Below are 20,363 nucleotides of genomic sequence, written 5' to 3' on the forward strand. Positions count from 1 at the left end.
CTCTTTATGTCTGGGGAATATTCTTCCAGAGTAGGTCAGGCTAATGTGCTGGACCCAGACATGACCAGTTCTGCTACCCCCTGTATTTTTCCTGTTCTTGGGATAAATTAGGGACACCAGCTCCAAGGGCAGCCAGTCTGGCACCTTACAATTCACAGGCACAGAAAAAATACAGCAAAGAACGGAAGTTAAAAATAGCTCTACAAACCAGCAACAGAGAAAAGGTGCCCCAAAGTTCCCCCTTTACATGAACAGAAATGTACAAACTGTTCCTTGGAGAGGCTTTTCAGAATGCAAGGCGAGCAATTCAAGCAGAGGGTATCCTTGCCCCTAGTGGAACTTCTAGACATCAGCAAAAGCACACATGACCTTAACGGCCATCTTTTAGACAAAATCCTCAGTGCTTTAAAAGGTAAGGCCAGAGGAATGTTGACAGGCTTCAAGGCATCAGGGCATGAAGGAAACACAGTTGACTAGGCAACAGGAAGCAAGATCTCTGACAGGGGCCAGCACACAGAGCTTCTAAGTAATGCTTAGCAAATCAAATGAAGGGCAGAGGACCAGAGAGCCTACACACATACCAAAAGATTTTTATGTATTATTACTGCCTGTGGCCAGCTTTGGGTCCTGTGCACTCTCCTCTTTCCCATGTGTAGTGTCTTCCTTAATGTTGATGAAACTATGTAAATCAGGTCTCTTTCTCCGGGGACACTACAAGGGCTTCCTCATTGTTCTGAAACCTGTGGTAGAGAGTGACGGACTTGGAAAACCAACAGGTTAAGTAAGTACAGGTTATGAGCTTTCAGAATCATTTTCATGCTTGGAGTTCATGTTTACTTTATAACTAGCAAACAGAATTCTATTTAACAATACTTTCCTAATAATCACTGCTTACAAAGGGCATTTTCTAGAAAGTGTTTAAGGACTTTGGCCTTACACTCTGTTACCCTTTCTTTTCTGGCCCTTCCCTCCTCTTGTTAGTCCCTTTGCTATTGGGCAACTTGTCACAAGTCATAGTATGAAAGGAAGGGACCTCGATAGAGAAATTCCTTCATAAAAACATGCTGCAGTGGAGCGTTTTGTTAATTAGTGATTGATGGGGGAGGGCCCATCCCACTGTGGGTGGTGCCACCCTTGGGCTGTGGTTCTGGGTTCTATAAGAAATCAGGCTGAGAAAGCTATGAGGAACAAGTCAGTAAACAGTACCCCTCCATGGTCTCTGCACCAGGAACCTCCAGGTTCCTGCCCTACGTGAGATCCTGTCCTGACTTCCTTCAGTGATGAAGTGTGATGCGGAAGTGTAAGCTGAATAAACCCTTTCCTCCCCAAGTTACTTTTGGTCATGTATTTTATCAAAGCAACAGTAACCCAAAGACAGCCAAGCTAGACAGTTTTATTTCTATTTTGCTGTGTTTATGATTATGCATATATAAATATACATATATGTAAAATATAGGACCCACAAGTAAGGAAAAAACATGAAATATCTGTCTTTTTGAGAATTATTTAACTTGATAAAATTATCTCCAGTTGTACTGATTTTCTATTTTCCTCCAAATGACATTACTTTATTCTTCTGGGTTTTTTGTTGTTGTTGGTTTTGTTTTTTGTAAAACACAGGCCATGTTGGAATGCTGCTTACTGTCTTGCTCCTCACAGCCTGCTTTCTATTTCATTTTTAAAAACATTAATTAATTCATTTTTACATTTTAATTAAACTATAATTACCCCCTTCTCCATCCCTTTCCTGCCTCCAGAGCCTTCCATGCCCAGCCCACTCTCAAACACCGTCTTGTGTCCATTTTTGCATGTGTATATGTGGTTTCAGGGATGATAACCAATCAGGGTCCAATCCTAGGAGACGTTGGTTGGTTCCCCCCACTCTCAGCATTCATTAGTTGCCTACAGTCCCTTGTGTGGTGGTGGGGCCTTTGAGAGTGAGATTCTTTACCTCTTTGCATTAGCATTTCTATTGATAGTCATTGCTCAAATTTTATTTGTTTTTTAATTCATTATCCATTTATTTTTTAATGTATGCAGGTGATTAGTCTGCATGGATGTCTGTGCACCTTGTGGTGTGCCTGGTGTCTGATGAGACCAGAAGATGGTGGATCCTCTGGAACTGGAATCACAGGCAGTTTTGAGTCACCATGTGGGTGTTGGAAATCACACCTGGGTCGTTTGGAAGAGCAGTCATTGCTCTTAATCCCAGAGTCATCTTTCCAGATCCAACTTCATTCCTCCTCTATTGACAGACACCTAGGTTCCTTACATAAATTCACTATTGTGAACAATTCTAGCATATCCATCTATATGCATGTGATATGTTGCCTTACAGCTCTGGAGGTAAACAGGGAATGGCACTACTCTAACCATCAATATGTAGGTGTCTCTATGATATGCACAGTTTTTGAATTCACAAGTGGGAGAGCTGCATCATATGGTAGACATATTTACATCTGAGAAACTGTGGTACTCATTTTCAAAATGGCTGAACTGGATTACATTTTCAGTAGCACCGTATGACGTTTCCTTGTTCACATCTCTAGAACTCATGGTTATATGTTTTCTTAATGTCTACCATTGCGATGGAGGCAAAATGGAATCTCAATGGAGTTTTAATTCGAATTTCCATGAGGACTCGTGAAGCTGAACATTTTTCACATTTATTGCATGTTTCTGTTTAATGCTCATTGCATTAGCCTATTTATTGATTGTGTCATTTGATTTCTTACTATTTAGCTTCTAGAGATGGCTATATTCTAGATACTAATCCTCTGCCAGATGTATAGCTCTGTCATTATACTGAAGAAAAAGTGGTGTAGACAGATTGCCTGAGTACTGAAATTTCAATCCGTGTCTAGGTGGTTAAGCTCTAGATTCCACCCACCTCCTAACCCTGAAACTATACATCCCTAAACACCTGAGACCCGATAAAATTTTCATGAAACACAGAACACATTTAATAAAAATATTAGCCACTGCAAGTTTCTTCTCAAGTTAATTTCTACATACAGGTCCTGTGTAGCCCACTTCTAATTCTGAAGCCATCCTCTTTAGCATTAACAGAAAACATGACACTAAGAAGTATAGTAGCAACCACTATGGGAACATTTACTTTTAAGGTATGGTTGAGCTTATTCCCTGGTTTCTGTCATGAAAATCTCCATTACCGTTAGATCCATTCAAAGTCTAAATCTGCCAGTTACTTTTAGATTTTGTGGTAGAAATATTCTAGTTTATTCTGGTTATTCCAGGACAAGCCGAACACTGCGTCTTTGCAGGCAGTATGTGTCAATGCCTTGTAACGTGATCTGCTGAGGACATCAACAAGTGTCCCTTACATTATTATAGTGCCTTGAAGCCACCAGAAACTTTCATACATGTTGATGCAGCAGAACTTTCAATAATCTTTTAAGGCAAAATACCAAGAGTTACCCTCATCCCAACAATGAGTTGAAATACCAGAATGTTTAGTGACCTGTGGAGCCAGCTAAGTGTTCAATGTGGGACATAAGACGATTTGAACTCACTTCTCAAAATCGGCACAGGCAAAATAATATACTACAGATGAGGTGGAACCCCTATATGTGACCTATCATAAACACATTTCACACAAAGAATCAAGCAAGCACACACACACACACACACACACACACACACACACACACACAAAACCAAGCACACTTGTCAAATTAGCTTACTGACTGATTTCCTTCAAAGTGGCTTTCCATATTAGCCCTTTTTATCTTAGACATACTTTATTATTTATTAACTGTCTCCCCTCCAAAACTCAGGTGTAGCCAATGTGATCAGTACTAAGAGGTGGGGCCTTGAAGAGATAAGGTCACAAGGAAGTGTCATGCAGCATGCCACTGTGTGATAATACACGAATGAAGTACCATCCTGGAAGGGCACTGGGGCATTGACAGGCCAACAGAACCTTCACTGTATCTTGATGCTGGAAACCCCAATCTCTAGATCTATAAAGAAATCTGTTTTTTATCAATTATATAGTCTCAGTGATTATGTCATAGTAGCATCAAACGATTGTAGCAATATGTGGCTACTAAAAGATTTCAGCCTTTATAGTACCTACTCCGAGGGGAGATACAAATTGAAATAAGAAAAAGGTGAAAATGTAAGTTTTAAGTGTAATCTTTGAATTTCTGAGTCATGTGGAATTAAAAAAAAAGACAATCTCCCCTTTAATCAAATCAGTTAGCACAGGAATAATCCTGTGAATGAGTTGAGAAATATGTAGCTAAGCTGACCCATGAGTGATCCAACAGTGACCTATGAGTGAGTTAATATGACCCTTACATACAAGGACAGGGCCAGTGGCAGGTGACAATTAGTCTTCTTGTCAATTTAGAAAACAAATACCTAGAATGTGCTACAGAGTGGTCTCAGATAGACTCAGAATGTGTAGAGCATTGGTGTCTCATATAACTTTTGTAACATGAATGAATAAATGACCCAGAGACTGGTATTGGGGTTCAAACTTCAAACTGAATATCAGAAAAGCAAAGCAGCTGGCAACTAACTTCTTACCTCTACCTCAGGCTGCATGGACTGCTCCTGTCTCCACAAGCTCTCACCAAGCCTCAGACTGTAACCTCTCCTCAGCGTGGCTGGAGAATGAATGCCTCTCTGAGACCTTGCATCTGTCTTATATACTTTCCTAATGCTTGGATTAAAGGTGTGAGCTATAATTCTCTTTTAGACTGATTCACTATTGTGTAAATCTGAGTGGCCTTGGCTCACAGAGCTCTGTCTACTTCTTAATCCTGAGTCCTAGGATTAAAGGTGTGTACCACCACCTCCTAGCTTCTGGATGCTGGGATTAAAGGTGTGTGCCTGGCTTCTAGGACTTGTGGTTGGCTTTGCTTTCTGAATCTTCAGGCAAGCTTTCATAAATCATAAACAACATACTCCTACAGACACTCTTGTTAATAATCTAGGACAAAGGATAAGAGAGAGGTTGTGTCTTGAATAAGAACCTATAGCAATCAATGGTAGAACCAGGATTGAAATCTGGGCCCTTGGTGGCTCTTTCGTGCTGTGTACACTCTTGTGTACACTCTCTCCTGGATATGCTACATCCTGCTTTCGCGTGCTCGTACTATCAGGTGCAATGTCCCAAGCACACGTATTTTCTCCCTCTCTATGATGAAAACACTTTTTTGAAATATTGCCTGGGACACTGCTAAGTTTACAAGGATGGTTCCAGAACAAGTTAAGCTCTTGCACCATGTGAGCCAGCATGATCATTTCATCTTTCTCAGAAATAGTTTGGAAGGCTGCAGCCTTGTCTGTTCTACTGTGGCAGGATCGGGGCAGATCTGAGGCAGGAACACAAGGATCCAGGGCATTTGGCCATACCTGGTGTGACACACTGTTTTATACAATGTGGTTAAATATGCACTTGATGGAAGGGGTCCCATTTTGTGCTTTCTTTTACATGATCATAAAGTACAAGGAATAATTGTAAATTTCTGGGCAGAAGAACGGGGTTTTGGTCTAGATATACTACACATATGACCTGTAACCATAAGCAAGCTACTTCACTTAGTTGAGTCCTATATCAAATAGGATTATCAACCTGTGTCTGAGATACCTGAAGGAGGTATGGAGAAGAGTCTACTCCCTCTCTCTTTTTCTTCCTATAACACACACACACACTTACTTATGTGCATTGCATTACAAAATATAAATTCCTATTAGATATACTGTTGTAAATACAGAGATGGAGCATATACACATATCTAGGGCTTCCAATTCCTTCCACACTGTAAGGAATGTCTATGCAAAAACCATTGAGTGAGATGTAGGGATGATGTGAGCAGACATAACTGAGGTCAGTGCCTTGAAAACAACAGAAATGCCATTTGTGTCCTCAGTGGAGTGGGTAAAAGAATGCCATGCAGCGGTGACCTAAGATGACCGTGCCAGAACTCAGGAACCAATGGGCATGGAGTCTCAGGAACCTAGGCCTTTCTACTCAGGCATCTCTGTAAAATCCTCTTTGCTGAATTGCCATCTGTATCTGATTCCATCTCCGGCACTTGCTTTGCTTAGCAACACTGAGCTCTCCAAGTGCTGAAGTGACGTCTAGGGAACAGTTATTAATATCCATATGTATGCACACAGTATGTGAAAATATGCAGGATCCAAAGTGATTAGTGTATTACTTGGAGGTAATACTTCCCACCGGGACTGAGCTCCTGGAAAATGCTCCCCCTACCGCTACTGCATGCCTTTACCGGCTATCACTCACTGGAACATTTGGGATAAAAATGGTGTCAATTTTAAGGAAACACACTTCTCAATTTCTTTGTTAGCATTTGAATAAAACATGAGAAGGTTTCTACTTCCCCGTTCTCTTTCATTCAGAGAATAAGTCCCTTCACAATCTTGCCGTGTATGTGAGAGAAAATAGTTGTCCTGCTTTGCCACCTTCAGACTGGCAGAATTACCTGGTTGTAAATATAAAGGTTTAAAACTGTTCTAATGAACTCTGCTAGCACTCATATTTTCAGAACTGCAGGCAGATGCTTTATAGAAGAAAACTGAAAGAACTGGCCAGATCCACCTGAAAGAACATCAGAGATCTGCAGGAGAAAGGCATAGAAATTCTACAGGAAGGACTTGGTTGGGCCGCAAGGAATGCTTTTTAGGACCTATGTGAGACCTTAGGAAAAGGAACATTTGTTTGGAGTCATAGATCTGGGCTGAAAATATCCACTCTGTCTGGCTTTCTGTTGCTGTGGTAAACAATGTGACCAAGAGCAATTTGGGGAGGACAGGGGTTTACTTTACAGTGCATCATCGAAGAAAGGCAGGGCAGAAACTCAAGACAGGAGCTTAAAGCAGAAACTGAGAAGAACACAACTCATCCCCAGCCGCCTTTCTGTAATAGTTTCTATCATTGTGACACAAACCTACACATACATATCTGAGAAGATGAAATTCCCGTTGAGGAACTACCTCCATCAGATTTGCCTCTAGCAAATATCTATGGGGCATATTCTTGAGTAATGATGCTAGGGGGCCCAACACACTGTGGACAGTACCATCCCTTGGCAGGTGGGCCTTGGCTGTCTAAGAAAGGTAGTATTCCTCCATGGTTTTGCTTCAAGCGCCTGGATGGACTTTACTCAATGATGGACTATAACCTGTAAGGCAAATAAGCACTGTCTTCCCCCAAGTTGGCTTGGTTTTCATCAGCAACAGAGAAACAAACTAGAAGTTGCCAGTTTTTGTTTTCTTCCTTTAGACAGGGTCTTACTATGTAGCCCTAGCTGTCTTGGAACTCATTATGTAGACAATGCTGGCCATGAATTAACGGGGATCTGCCAGCTTATGCTTCCTATATACTGTGAATAAAGGCATGTACTACCATACCCAGCCAGCTACCTTTCTTATAAAGCCCAGGCCCACTTGCCTAAACGATGGTACACCCCACAGTAAGCAATGCCCTCTAAAACAACCTCCATCACCCACAAATAAATATATATGAAGCAAGAGTTTCTATTTTTTTAAGGACTTCTTCCTACTTCAGCTTTTCCTTCCAAGATACATTTAGTAAGATAAGCACATAAGCTGAATTAAATCAAGACTGACTCAAGGTACTTAGTGGCAATTTTTGCATAGCCTTTCAAGACTCCACATTTTCCAAACAGTATGGAAGTTATGAAACTAAACAAACAAACAGGAAAAGCCAGAAATGGCCATGTTCTACTAATGTTTGTGAAGTGCTTCTGAGCGATCCCTCCTCTGCTAGCGCTGTTCCCATATTTAGGGTATCATGTTCAGTAAACACAGCTAATTTTACAAGATGACTAATACCCTTGTGCCTAATAACTGCAGAGCCAAATCAAAGGTCCTCCTCCATTGAGCTCATATGAAGCTCAAAAGCTATGTGAGTGCTTAAAACTGCACAGAGACACTAGTCATGGCTTATTGTATCACTGTGTGATATTATTTGAAGTTCAACTTGGGCAAGAGTTACACAGAGGGAGTGCAAAGTTGAAGGTCTTCAGTGACTATTTGGAACATCAACACAGCTTGGCATTGTCAACATTCTACTGAGTTCAAAGTGGAGATAGTTACAACAAATACAGCTTGCTTTATTTCTGAAACAAACTGTGCACATATTTGTGGCCATACCACTAATTAACCTGTGGATTGTTCCTTTCATCTCCTCAGTGTGTTATTCTCCCCCTAGTTACAACATGTCGGGGTTATTTTTTGCCATCTGGGAATATATTCAAACTGTTCTCTTATAGGCACTAGAGAGAGAATGGTACAAATGATTAAGAGACTGAAGAGTCTGACTTTGTAGAAAGATTAAAAGAGCTATATATGTAACACAACGAGGCTGGAGGATGACTAAGGAGTGCCATGATGACTGCCTATAAATATTCGTAAGGTGTAAACACCGAGGAATAATTTAGCTTGCCGCAGGTGGTACAACTAGGAGAGATGGTGTCTCAGAGGAGAGAGATGATGTTTATTACAGAAACTTTAAGAGCTTCAGATGCCATCCACGGCACGTGGGAAATTGAAACATGAAAAGCAGCTACAAGAGCAATGTGATGGGAATCAGAAGACATGGCTTGGCTGTATCATCCATAGAATGAGCATTTGGCTACCAGGAGCCACAGTCTCACTTCTGTAAGTTAGTATGTGATCAAGGAAGACTTAGAGAGTCTCCAGTGTTACTAACATGATGTATCCCAAGGACTGGGAGGTCCTACTATCTGTTAAAGGAACAAGGATAGAAAGCATGAAAGAGAGCAGTGAGCCTTTTCATTTATACTGTTCATGCCATCACTTTCCTTAGAATAATTCTGGAGGGACTTACCAACTCTGTAAGTTTGTATAAGAGATGTCCTGAGTTAAAAAGTTTAAATAATGCAATTTAAGTAGTTCTTATTCAAAAGATCCTAGACTATTTAGAATAGTTACTAGAGTTATATTTGCATGATTTGTTGACCTATTTATGTGGCAAAATAGCAGAGACAGCAGTAACCTATTCACATGGCTTAGAAAAGTGAGTAAGATGCTTTCCTCATTTTCCATGTATACCGAGTTTCCCACTTAGTTTTCAAAGCCTAAGTCGACTGTCTCCCTGTTAAACACTATCTGATGAGCAACTCGTGTCCAGCCAAGCCCGCTTGCCAAGAGAATTTCATTCTCACCTGACTATTGTCGTAAGTTACATGGCTCGCTAATAATGTCCCCAATATTCCATATCTCTACTCGCCCAGAAACTGCATTCAAAATACAACTTTGAACACAGGATTGCTAAAACTGTAAAGAACGGAGGAATACTCACTCAATTTCCAGTAAGAGTGAAAGTATTTTAATAGAACAGTTATGGGGCATGTAGCAACCACTCTTAAAGACATGTAGACAGGATAGATGACACGGAATATAAACACTCAAATGAACACATGTCGGGCGATTACCATACAGAGCAGTCACTAGAAGTCACTAGGAAGATGAAGATGAATGGGGCCTGGCACCTGCCTTCCCTAGAACACCTGGACACACAGTTACAACATAACATATGGAACCAATCAGATAAGGCTTAGAAGGCAGAGAGTGGACTCTGGCTTTGACAACTTTGTGGGAAATTTAGAAGGGGAAAAGATAGGAGGCACAAAGCACCAGCCAATCATGCAGCAAGTTAGAGCACCTAACAGCCTGGACCTACTGGAATGGGAGAAAGGAGGGACTGGGTTGTAGCCATGGACCCAAGGCAGGCCCGGTATGGTTTCCTACAGAAGACTAACCAATACAAAATTATCATGTAGCCAAGTGGAAAGCAGTGGTTTTAAGCCAAAATATACATGAGTATATACACATTTTAATAACATCTCTAGATATAAAGTAGATGGAGGACTACAGAGGAGGAGAGAGGTTGAGAAATGAGTTTAAAAGCCACTGTGATATTTCTGCAAAGGGAGGAAACAGGAGTAGAAGAGAAACAATGCTTTTCTGCCTTTTATCTGCCTACCTGCCGGCTAGCCCTTATCTTCTTTAATCTGCAGACTAAGATACAACCACCACAAGCAGGGCCAACACTTGCTTATTAGTTACTCACTGCTAAAAATCATGCTGCCTATTATGCCTAGTCATACAGACTGGTACCAGCAGCTGGCAGTGTGGTTGGGGAAGGGGGAATAATTTAAAAAGTGTTTCAAGATGTACAGGGCATGGGGACAGACTGAATGGGCAAAGAAAGACATAGCTTTGGGGGTGACCAGGTGAGTGTAATTAAGGGCTCTCACTTGTGCATTTGTTTATGTGCCTTGCATGTGAGAGTATGGGTGTATATGTAGGTAGATAGACTTTGACTATTAATGGCTGCCGTTTTGTGTGCATGGTGGCAGTTCAGTAATTGTAAGGAAAATATTAAAACTTGCCACGAAGAATGGTATTTGAGAGAGAAAGCAAGCTCAGTATCATCCAGTTCCCACTAGTATGCAAATGTCTTCTCACTATGCCAATGGTTGGCAAACTTTAAGGTGAGAATAGACATACACCTGCAGGCTTTCCTCTTCACAGACCCAATCAAAGCAACTTTAACACAGTGGAAAGTAGAACATGGGCTCCATTTCCACTTCAAGACCTCTTTAGCCATATGCCTTTTACAGGGCATATCCAACCAACACCCATGACCTCATTCCTGCTCCATGAGCCACTGGAATCATTACATTTGATCCCAAATCTGTTCATGACCGTTTAAGTTACTATTGCAATTTTGGTGAAAAGAGAGAACTCAGCATGAGTAATGGTCTCAATCCCAAGCACTGGGAGGAAAAAAAAGAGTGAGAATATGTCAGGTTCTTAAAACCTACAGTGAACGGACTGGAATAGTTTCATCAAGATATTCCACTTGGTAACCAAGGCAGACTGTTCAATTAGGTTTGTGCAAGCCTATTTTAAAGTATTAGGGGGAAAAGTATAAACATCTCAAAGCAGGCCATGCTAATAATGTCTTCAGAAATGTCTTAAGTTCTTATTCTTTTCTAACAAAGGCCCTAAAGGTATATGTCCATGAAGAGATTATACAGTATTGTTCACACTGACATAGAACTGAAAACTGTCACTTAAGTATGCTTCTGCCTTCTGAAAAATACACTGGAAAGATATCCTTCATGCTGTTTATTTAAATAAACAAACAAAAATTTTATTATTTATCTTGTGTGTGTATATGTGCCTGCTTGCACATTGTGTGTATTATGTGCTTGCAGGTACCCTCAGAAACCAGAAGAGGGCATTAGATCTCCTGGAACTGTGTGTGAGTTAGGAACCACATCTGGGTCCTCTGTAAGAGTAGGAAGTCTTTCTAATTGTTGAGCAATAGTAGACCTTTGAGTATAATGTACATGTAATAACAGCATTTTGATTACTTAATAAGTGTATAGGCTATAGCTATCACCATTCCCAAGTCAGAACACTTCTATGACCTTATGGTTTTCTACTGGCATTGCTCCTGCCCTCAGGAAGCCACTGTTATTTTTTTGCATATTATCATTTCATTTCCCAATAGAGATGCATCCTATTTTATTGTGTAAATATGGTGCAGTTTGTCCTTACACCTACAGATGGAGTTGTAGGTGAAAGGACACTCACTGCCAGTTTTTGTCTATTACAAACAAAGCTGCTATCAACTGTTGTGTGTAGGTCTGTGTGAAAAGGGGTTTTGGTTTATTTTAGGCCAACATTAGGAGAAAATCTGGGTCATGTTGAGTGCACGTTTAAATTTTAAAGATACTACAGAGATATTTATAAAGTGTCCATTGTACTATGCCCTCCCCAGCAGTGCATGGGAATCAGAGCTGTTTGGTGTCTTAGTTCACACTTGGGATTGTCAGTGCTTCATATATCCTCCATTTGAGTTTGCTCCTAACACATGCACAGGGACTCTGTAGGAGTTTGTTTCTCTAAGACCACAGATATTGAGCACATTTTCAGTTAATTATTATTTTCTTCAGAAAAGTAGCTGTTTAAACCTTCTGCCAACTTCTACACTGTGACCCTTTGTTTTTATTGAGTCATAAAAAGACTTTCTATAGTTTGGATAATACATTTTTTTAGAGGTATGCATGTGTATCTAGATGCATGGCTTGGCATTTGTTTCCTCTGGAAAGACTTTAGAATTTTCTGCTTTTCCTTTTTTGAGGACAGGGTCTTCTTACACAGCCAAAGCTGACAGGGATGCAATTTTTGATTCTCTTGTCTCAGCCTCTCATACCCCAGAACTACAGGCTTAAAGTACCATGGCTACTTTTTATAATTTTAATGAAATGGAATTTATCCTTTTTCTCTTATGGACGTTTTGTATATCATACATTAAATATTTTACTGCCCTGAATTCATAAGGACTTTCTGGGAGTTTTTATTTTATCAAAATTTTATAATCTGGGCTTTTGTATCTAGTTTTTGATCCAAAATATATGTAAGATTTCTATAATTTAAAGCAAAAAACATCACCAAGCAAAATAAAAGGACACTTATATCAGGGGATAGATACATTTTTTTCATGGCTTAGAAGTCATATAAGGTAGCAATTCTTCCCATTTGATTTATAGGAATAGTCCAATGGGCTTTATTGATACAAATTGACAAGTCACTTTTAGAGTCCTAAGGGTACAAACAGTCCATCCAATTTTGAGAAGACTAACCCAATTGGAGGATGTTTTGTTCTTAGCTTCTATCGCCACTGAAAAGAAACTAGGACAAGGAGATGCTATGTTTCTCAGGCTGGTATTGAACTTCTAACATTGTTGCCTTAGCCTCAAAAATAGCTGAGACATATACCACCACATCCAGCTTGTTAGAACATGTAAACTGCTTGAAATCAAGTTTGGAAGGCACAGACAACTGAGGTAGGGGATATTGACTCACACAGACAGACAGTTAAAGGTTACAAACTTGACAGGTGTTGGTGACAAAATGCCTTTAGTCCCAGCACTTAGGAGGCAAAGGCAGGTGTATCCCATGAGTTCGAGGCCAGTCTGACCTTCATAATGAGTTCCATGTTGGCAAAGGTAAAACAGTGAGATCCTGTCTCAAACAGATGAAAAACCAACAAAACAAAAGCCACACTGGGGCTGGAGAGATGCCTCAGGGTTAATCGTGCTTGCTGTTCTTCCAAGAGGAAATGTGTGCTCCATTTCTAGTACACAAATGGTGGCTGACAACTGCAACTTCAGACACAGGAGAGACGACACCGCTCTTCCGACCTCTGTAGGCACTAGGCACACACATGGTGTACATATATATGTACACATAAATAGTATAAAATAAAAAAATAGATCTTCAGTAAAAGTTTCAAATTTAATTACATAATACTTCTCTCCAGAAGGGCATCTGTGTATCTTTATGAGAGTAATGTTTTTTTCTCAAATCTGTTTATTTCCTAAATATAATTGTGTATGGTCATGAAAACAGACTAGGCATAGGATCAGCAACAGATTTTATATTTTAACAGTAGATAAGAATTAGTGCTTAGTTTTTATATTAAACAAACGTTAAAAGCCACACACTATTTTCTTTAGTTTTTCTATTTATTGGCTTGTTGTTTTCACACAATATATTTGGATCATATTCCTCTCTCCCCAACTCTTTCGAGATCCTCTCCATGTCCTTACCCACCCAGTTTACTGAACAAAGTCAAAACAAAAAAGCACACAAAAAATATGGAGTCGATTTTGTGTTGGCCAACTACTCCTGAGCATGGGTTGTGCCTTGGATGTGGTGGACATACCCAGTAGCTCTCAACTGGATTTTGTGTTGGCCAACTACTCCTGAGCATGGGTTGTGCCTTGGATGTGGTGGACACACCCAGTAGCTCTCAACTGGATTTTGTGTTGGCCAACTACTCCTGAGCATGGGTTGTGCCTTGGATGTGGTGGACATACCCAGTAGCTCTCAACTGGACTGATTTTCCTCTCCTAGCAGCTATCAGTTGCAAATAGTTTCTTGGTTAGAGGTGAGGCTGTGGGGCCACTTTCTGGTCTCTGTGCTGGGATTTTGTCTGGCTTGAACTTCTGCAAGTCTTGTGTGTGAAGTCACAGTCTTTGTGACTTCATATGTAAAACAGGACTATTGTGCCCAGGAGATGCTGCTTCTGAAGAGCTGACCACTGCCTCTGGCTTTAAAGATCTTTCTGTCTCTTCTTCTGCACACATCCCTGTGACTTGAGGGAAAGGGTTTGGTAAAGACATCCCATTTAGGACTGAATGATTGAAAAATTCTCTCACTTTTGCACACTGTTAAGTTGTTGCTCTGTATCCTAATTAATGTATTGCAAGAAGAAGGTTCTCTGAATAAGACTGAGTGATCCATGAGTACAGCAAAATGCAATCAGAAATCACTTTACTGCTATGTTCCTTTAGCAGAATAGAGTTGTAGGTTATTTCCTAGGAGCCATGACCTACCTAGTCTCAGGTTCTTGGTCACTTTAGCAGTGTCAGGTTCTACCTCATAGGGTGGGTCTCAATTCAATCAGAAAGTTTTTGGTTACTCCTATAACATTTGTGCCACTACTGCACTTTATATCTTGTAAGCAGGTCATTGGTGTAAGTCATAGGGTTTACAGTTGGGTGATATTATTTTTCTTCTGGTACCATGTAAAGTACCTTCTAGTACCATGAACACTAGTCAAGAGGGGTAAAACTTCAAGGTGAACATCAGCTTGATATCTGCATGTTCAAAGACATAACAGGTGTGTTCAGCAATACCATACTATTGTCTCAGTGTTGAGAAAATAACTTACACTCACTAAAATTGAGAAGCATTTTGTTTTGATGATATCATCTTTCATGGGTCACCCAGAAAGCCATGGGTGATCCTGCTGAATACATGCAAGTTTTACTGTCTGATGCCAGCTGGAACACAAAAGATTTGAATGGTTCTTATTATACGAGCACAGTCTTACTTTTCATTCTTACCATTAATTGTGTCTGAAATATTTTAAGTAAGCTAAGTGGTCATAAACTATAAGCACTCTTTTTGTAATGATGTTCTTTATGAATAGGAAATGTAACTTATCTAATAAGGTGAAATAAATTATCCATAGTAGGTTAATGTGGAAGAATAGACACACAAATGTATTTTCTTTGTTAAAACTGATATAGGCAATTAGATTTGAATAATATTTTAATGGAAAATATGAATCTGACAGATCATAAGATATAGTATTTTTGCTGGGCAGTGGTGGCGCAACCCTTTAATCCCAGCACTCGGTAGGCAGAGGCAGGCGGATCTCTGTGAGTCTGAGACCAGCCTGGTCTATAAGAGTTAGTTCCAGGACAGCCTCCAAAGCCACAGAGAAAGCCTGTCTGGAACCCCCTCCAAAAAAAAAAAAAAGATATAGTATTTTCTTGTAGGCCTACACTGTAGGGGAGGGACACTTGGAGTCCACATGTGGGTCCATTTACTCATTATTATTATGAACAAATTAAAGTGCAAAGCCCATTAGGCAATACAGGCCTTACTGAAAAGCAACAGTGAGTGAGAGTCCTGGGCACAATGACTTGATGATGTCTGTTAGTGTTTATATTAGCTCACGTACTGAGACCCTGGTTTCTTCTACCTTACAGAATCTAGTATAAATAAGGATGAATTGTGGTTATGGAGCCAAGGAATAATATGATTGCCAATTTCTATATATTTTCATTTCGAAAAGCAAAAGACATTAAAAACTTTTAATACCCACAAGCTAACATCAACAACGGCCAGTCAATGCTAGTTATAGTACAGTTATATTCATGAAATACATGTTTAAGTGTCAGGGTGCTTTCTGTAAAATGACTGTAAAATGAAAATGCTGTCAGTAACATTTTCTTACTGCCATGTAAGCATCCTAATCCTATTCTTTTGCAGGGAATAAAGGTAGGCTGACTACAACTGAAGGGGCCATGGTGAATCCTGTCTACAAATAGCATTTCTCCATAGGTAGATCAGATCTACTATGTCCTTCAAACAAAGTCCTCACCTCAATGACCAGAATCCTTCTCATCAGTTTCTTCAGGATCTTATCTCCTGAGGATTCAGCATTGATTTACCCTTTGAAATAGTCCACCTTCAGTTCAGAAACATAAAACAGATGTACAGATGAGTAAGGTCTCTGGATTTGTTTCTCATCTGCCCAGTGTTCCCAAATTCCATATGTTAGTTATTTCAAAATTCTTGACACCCTGTGATCTAATTTCACCACTCACAGGCTACATTACCATCTAAAATGTGTCTTAAATATTGCCTTGTAACCAGTCCCCATCTTCTTTCCCTTCTTTTCTCACCCCAGACTTCCCTTTCCCTTCTTTCTTTTTCTAACAAACATTGTAATGTTTTATTATAATATTTCCCTTCTATAAATTGTTACTTGTCATGGTGATTCTTTTTTTCTTTGTCAATTTGACATTAAGTCAAGGTCATTTGGGAGGAGGGAATCTCAACTGAGAAAATGCCTCTATCACTCTGACCTGCATTCAACTCTGTGGGACATTTTCTTGATTAATGATTGATGTGGGAGGGCCCAGACATCTGTGGGTGGTACCTTCCTTGCACAGGTGGTCTTGAGTGGTATAAGAAAGCAGGGCTGAGAAAACCACAGGATTAGGCCAGTCGGCACCATTCTTCCATGGTCTCTGTTTTGGTTTCTGCCTCCAGGCTCTTGTCCTGTTTGAGTTCCTGCCCTGACGTCCTTCAGTGATGTGTTATTTTTACCCAGAACTGTAAGATTAAGCAAACTATTCCCTCCCCATGTTGCTTTTGATCATGGTCATGGTTTTTATCATAGTAACAGGAAGCAAAGCAGGACACCTGCTTATAGTTTTGGTTCTTTTTATTGGGTTGTTCATGAAGCCTTTCTCCCTATCTCCAAAGCACATATAACTTCTCCCTTCATTTTATTACTATAGACTTTTAGCAGGCAATCAAGTTAATTCAGTATGTGCTAAAGATAATCATGTAGTTGTCTAATATCAACCACTAGCTTTGGAGTTAAGCTTATAATACAAACTGCTCATTTACTTATGTACTTCATGGGGATCTCAGTCAATGCCAGTATCACAAAGAGTTCAAATCAATATACATGGAGTCAAGTCATCATTTCTGAAAGGTATTTAAATATAATAAGACAAAATGTTAAGGAAGGAGTTTGACATTTCTACCAGATAATGTTTGCAATAGCAAGAGTTGAAAGGCACATTATTCCTTGACTTGTAGGGAATGTCTTGCTGATGTGAAGGGAAGGAATAAAATAAATACTACTTTATAAGAAAAAAAAACAAATATGGGGACTGAAAAGATGGCTGGTGGTTAAGAGTACTTTATTGCTCTTCTAGACAACTGTAGTTTGGTTCCCACCACTCACACCAGACAACTCATAACTGCCTGTAAGTTTAGCTTCAGGATGCCTGATGCCCTCTCCTGGTCTCTGTGGGCACCTGCACCATCTCTCTCTCTCTCTCTCTCTCTCTCTCTCTCTCTCTCTCTCTCTCTCTCTCTCTCTCTCTCTCTCTCTCATACACACACAATTTCTCTCTCTCAGACACATACATGCATATGCATAAGCAAAAATAAATCTTTAAAAAATCAAGTATAGCTTTCATATATATGTAAGTATATATGGAAGCTTCTACAGAAGCAAGTTTCCACATGCTTTTATAAGTGACCTGTTAGTTGTCCCTCCTCATATTCCCTCCTTTACCATTCTCAATCATCCCTGTCCTTAATCCTCCTATTCCACTTTCTCCTTTATCTCTCCATAAGACTATATTCTATTTCCCCTTCCTTCGGAGATATTCTCTAAGAAATGGAAGCACATCCCATGTTCATTGACTAAAGAATCATATTTCCATTTTGTCCAAGCTATGCATTCAGGGCAGTCCCTACCGGCATATCATAATGAAAATAAAGTAGTATATGAATATAATTTTCAATTGTGTATAGTTGACCCCTGGGTTCACAAAGTAATCTGGAATTCAGGCTATCCAGTGACAATTTCAAGGAAGGCTCAATAGACATCATCACCAGTCACCTAATCCATGCATCTGCCTTCAAGCAAAATTCCTATTAAAAGGACCCTAGACAAAGGGTTCTTTGCTGTTTGAGAGAAATTCTCCAGGGAAGGAGTTTTCAGAGGTTCTCGCAATAATTAATGTCTACATCTCCCAATCACCCCCCAGGACTGACCCCCAAGGATCACAGGTGACAAAGAGGCAACTTTTTGTCTCTCCCTAAGGAACTAGAAGTTGGTCCAACTTAGCCATGGGGCAACTGCCAAAGTGTACAGGAACCCCGAGGCTGCTGTGAGCTTTAAAAACACCCTCTTAAGTAGAGGTATTCAGTGTTCCAAGCTTACAAAATACCAAAGTCAGCAATGAACTAGACCAGTTTTTCTTAATGCCCTGTCAAGAATTTGTATGTTGATAATAAATTTCAAGTGGTGCCTTTAAAAGATTTAAAAATACATATAAACCATAACTGAAAAGTTAAAAATAAGTTGGAAACAATTTTCTAAATAATTCTCAGATGGAAAAATGAATCACAAAACACTTTAATAAGTAAAATAATACTAAAACCCATGGGCCACATATAAAGACAGAAGGGTGTTCTCTAATTTAAATGTAATTAAAACAAATGAACTAACTCCCAGACTATAATGTTGCAAAACTGAATGATGAATGAAATCAAAGCAGTAAGTTGTAGGAATTAAGACTAATATTAAAAGTTACAAGCTGGAAAACTATCACACTTTGTAAAAATACACATGCACACATGTACATGAGTACACACACATACCCACCCCCTATGAAAATTTAACTCAAAAGGCAAATAGAAAAGCCATCAAAGCAAATTAGCCACATAGATAAGAAAGATTTTAAAACTGTAAAGGACAAGCACACCAAGATCAGTCAGCATGCTAATGCAGTTGAAAACCTTAATAAAGTATATGATAATTAATACAAACTTCCCCTCCCAAAAAAACGCAGCAAAACTTAAAGCTGTCAATAATCTAATAATCAGTGAAGACATCAAAAAGTTGATCACTGATGCATTTCAGTAGGTGTTTGGATGTAGGATCAGGCGAGGTCATGGTGATCCTGTGACACTAGTAATGATCACTGAGGAATGGAAATAAATGTAGACTGTACAACAACAATCAAATTATCAAAAAGATAAATAAAATAAAATTATGAATTCAAAGAAAGGAAGACATGGCATTTTACGAGAGCAAGGTTTACTTGAAAATTGATTTTAGGGGCTGCGGATTCTTGACTCCAAACCTATTTTCTAACATAGCAACACAGGAGTGGTCCCTCATAAATCGTGTCCACACAGAGTCACAGATGAGCTTGGGATGTAGAGTTGGGTGACTGTTCAAGAAATCTGTCAAACTGCAACATTTGGTGGTCAAGAAGTCAGAGTCAGCCACTTCCAACCCATTACCAAAGTACTGCCGCCTAGCTCTTCTCTCACCCAAGCAAGAGGAAAATCCCATCTTCAAGGCAAAATACAAAATGAAAAGGATCAGGACCAGAATGTAGAGTACCCACAATGCTGGGAGTTCAACTTAAGGAATATTTTAACTTCTATTCTCCAGATTGACCTGTGCACCAATGTTCTGGAAGATGTACTTCCTCCTTACTTTCTGACAATGTAATCTGATTAAGGCATTGTAGAAAAGTTTGCCTGTTTTTTTCTCTTAGGATTTTATTTATGACCAGTTTTGTCTGATATAATGTCATATTTGATTGGTGTTAAAATGGTAATGGAATACTGCAGCTCATGGGAGAGTGGCTTCTGAAATGTAAATTCAAACTCATCTTTAAGCATGACACACTCCTGGCTTATCCCCTTTCTAGATCTTCAAACAACTTTATTCATTTCTGAACTACATTTGACCCGGTTCCCATTGTTGGAGAGAAAGATTTCAATCAGGGAGCCATGTTTGTTTTCTCATGTCAGAGAAGCTGTGCTGTGACACACATGTATCACTCATACATCCCTAATTCCCTCTAGTCTTCTCCAAGACTAGAGCTTTCTATTGCTCAATTGTAGAACCCAACTTACAGGTTCTCAGAAAATAAAAGTGATAAGACAGGACCAGGGTAGGTGGGCAACCTTTCTCCCGATTGCTTTTCATCACCTGTTCATACTCAACGTTTACCTTTTCAACATCTTTATTCTCCCAGTACCCCCCCAGCACTTCTTTATTAATAATAATAATAATGATAATGTAGGAACAGAGGAAAGGAGGAGGAAGCCTGGGCCATTTAGTGAGGGATGGAGGAGAATGAGAAAGCTGATGAAACAGTATGGCAAGGCCTCTAATC

The 20,363-nt window shown here is 39.7% G+C and overlaps 1 protein-coding gene across 3 annotated transcripts in view; it reads right to left on the minus strand.

The window, feature by feature from the left end:
• The window catches only part of LOC101828273 (LIM domain containing preferred translocation partner in lipoma), a 583,098-nt gene that overhangs the window by 110,671 nt on the left and 452,064 nt on the right, over positions 1-20,363 (minus strand). The window lies entirely within an intron of this gene.

This window comes from Mesocricetus auratus, unplaced genomic scaffold (assembly GCF_017639785.1).
Source record: "Mesocricetus auratus isolate SY011 unplaced genomic scaffold, BCM_Maur_2.0 Super-Scaffold_100008, whole genome shotgun sequence".
NCBI classification, from domain to species: domain Eukaryota; kingdom Metazoa; phylum Chordata; class Mammalia; order Rodentia; family Cricetidae; genus Mesocricetus; species Mesocricetus auratus.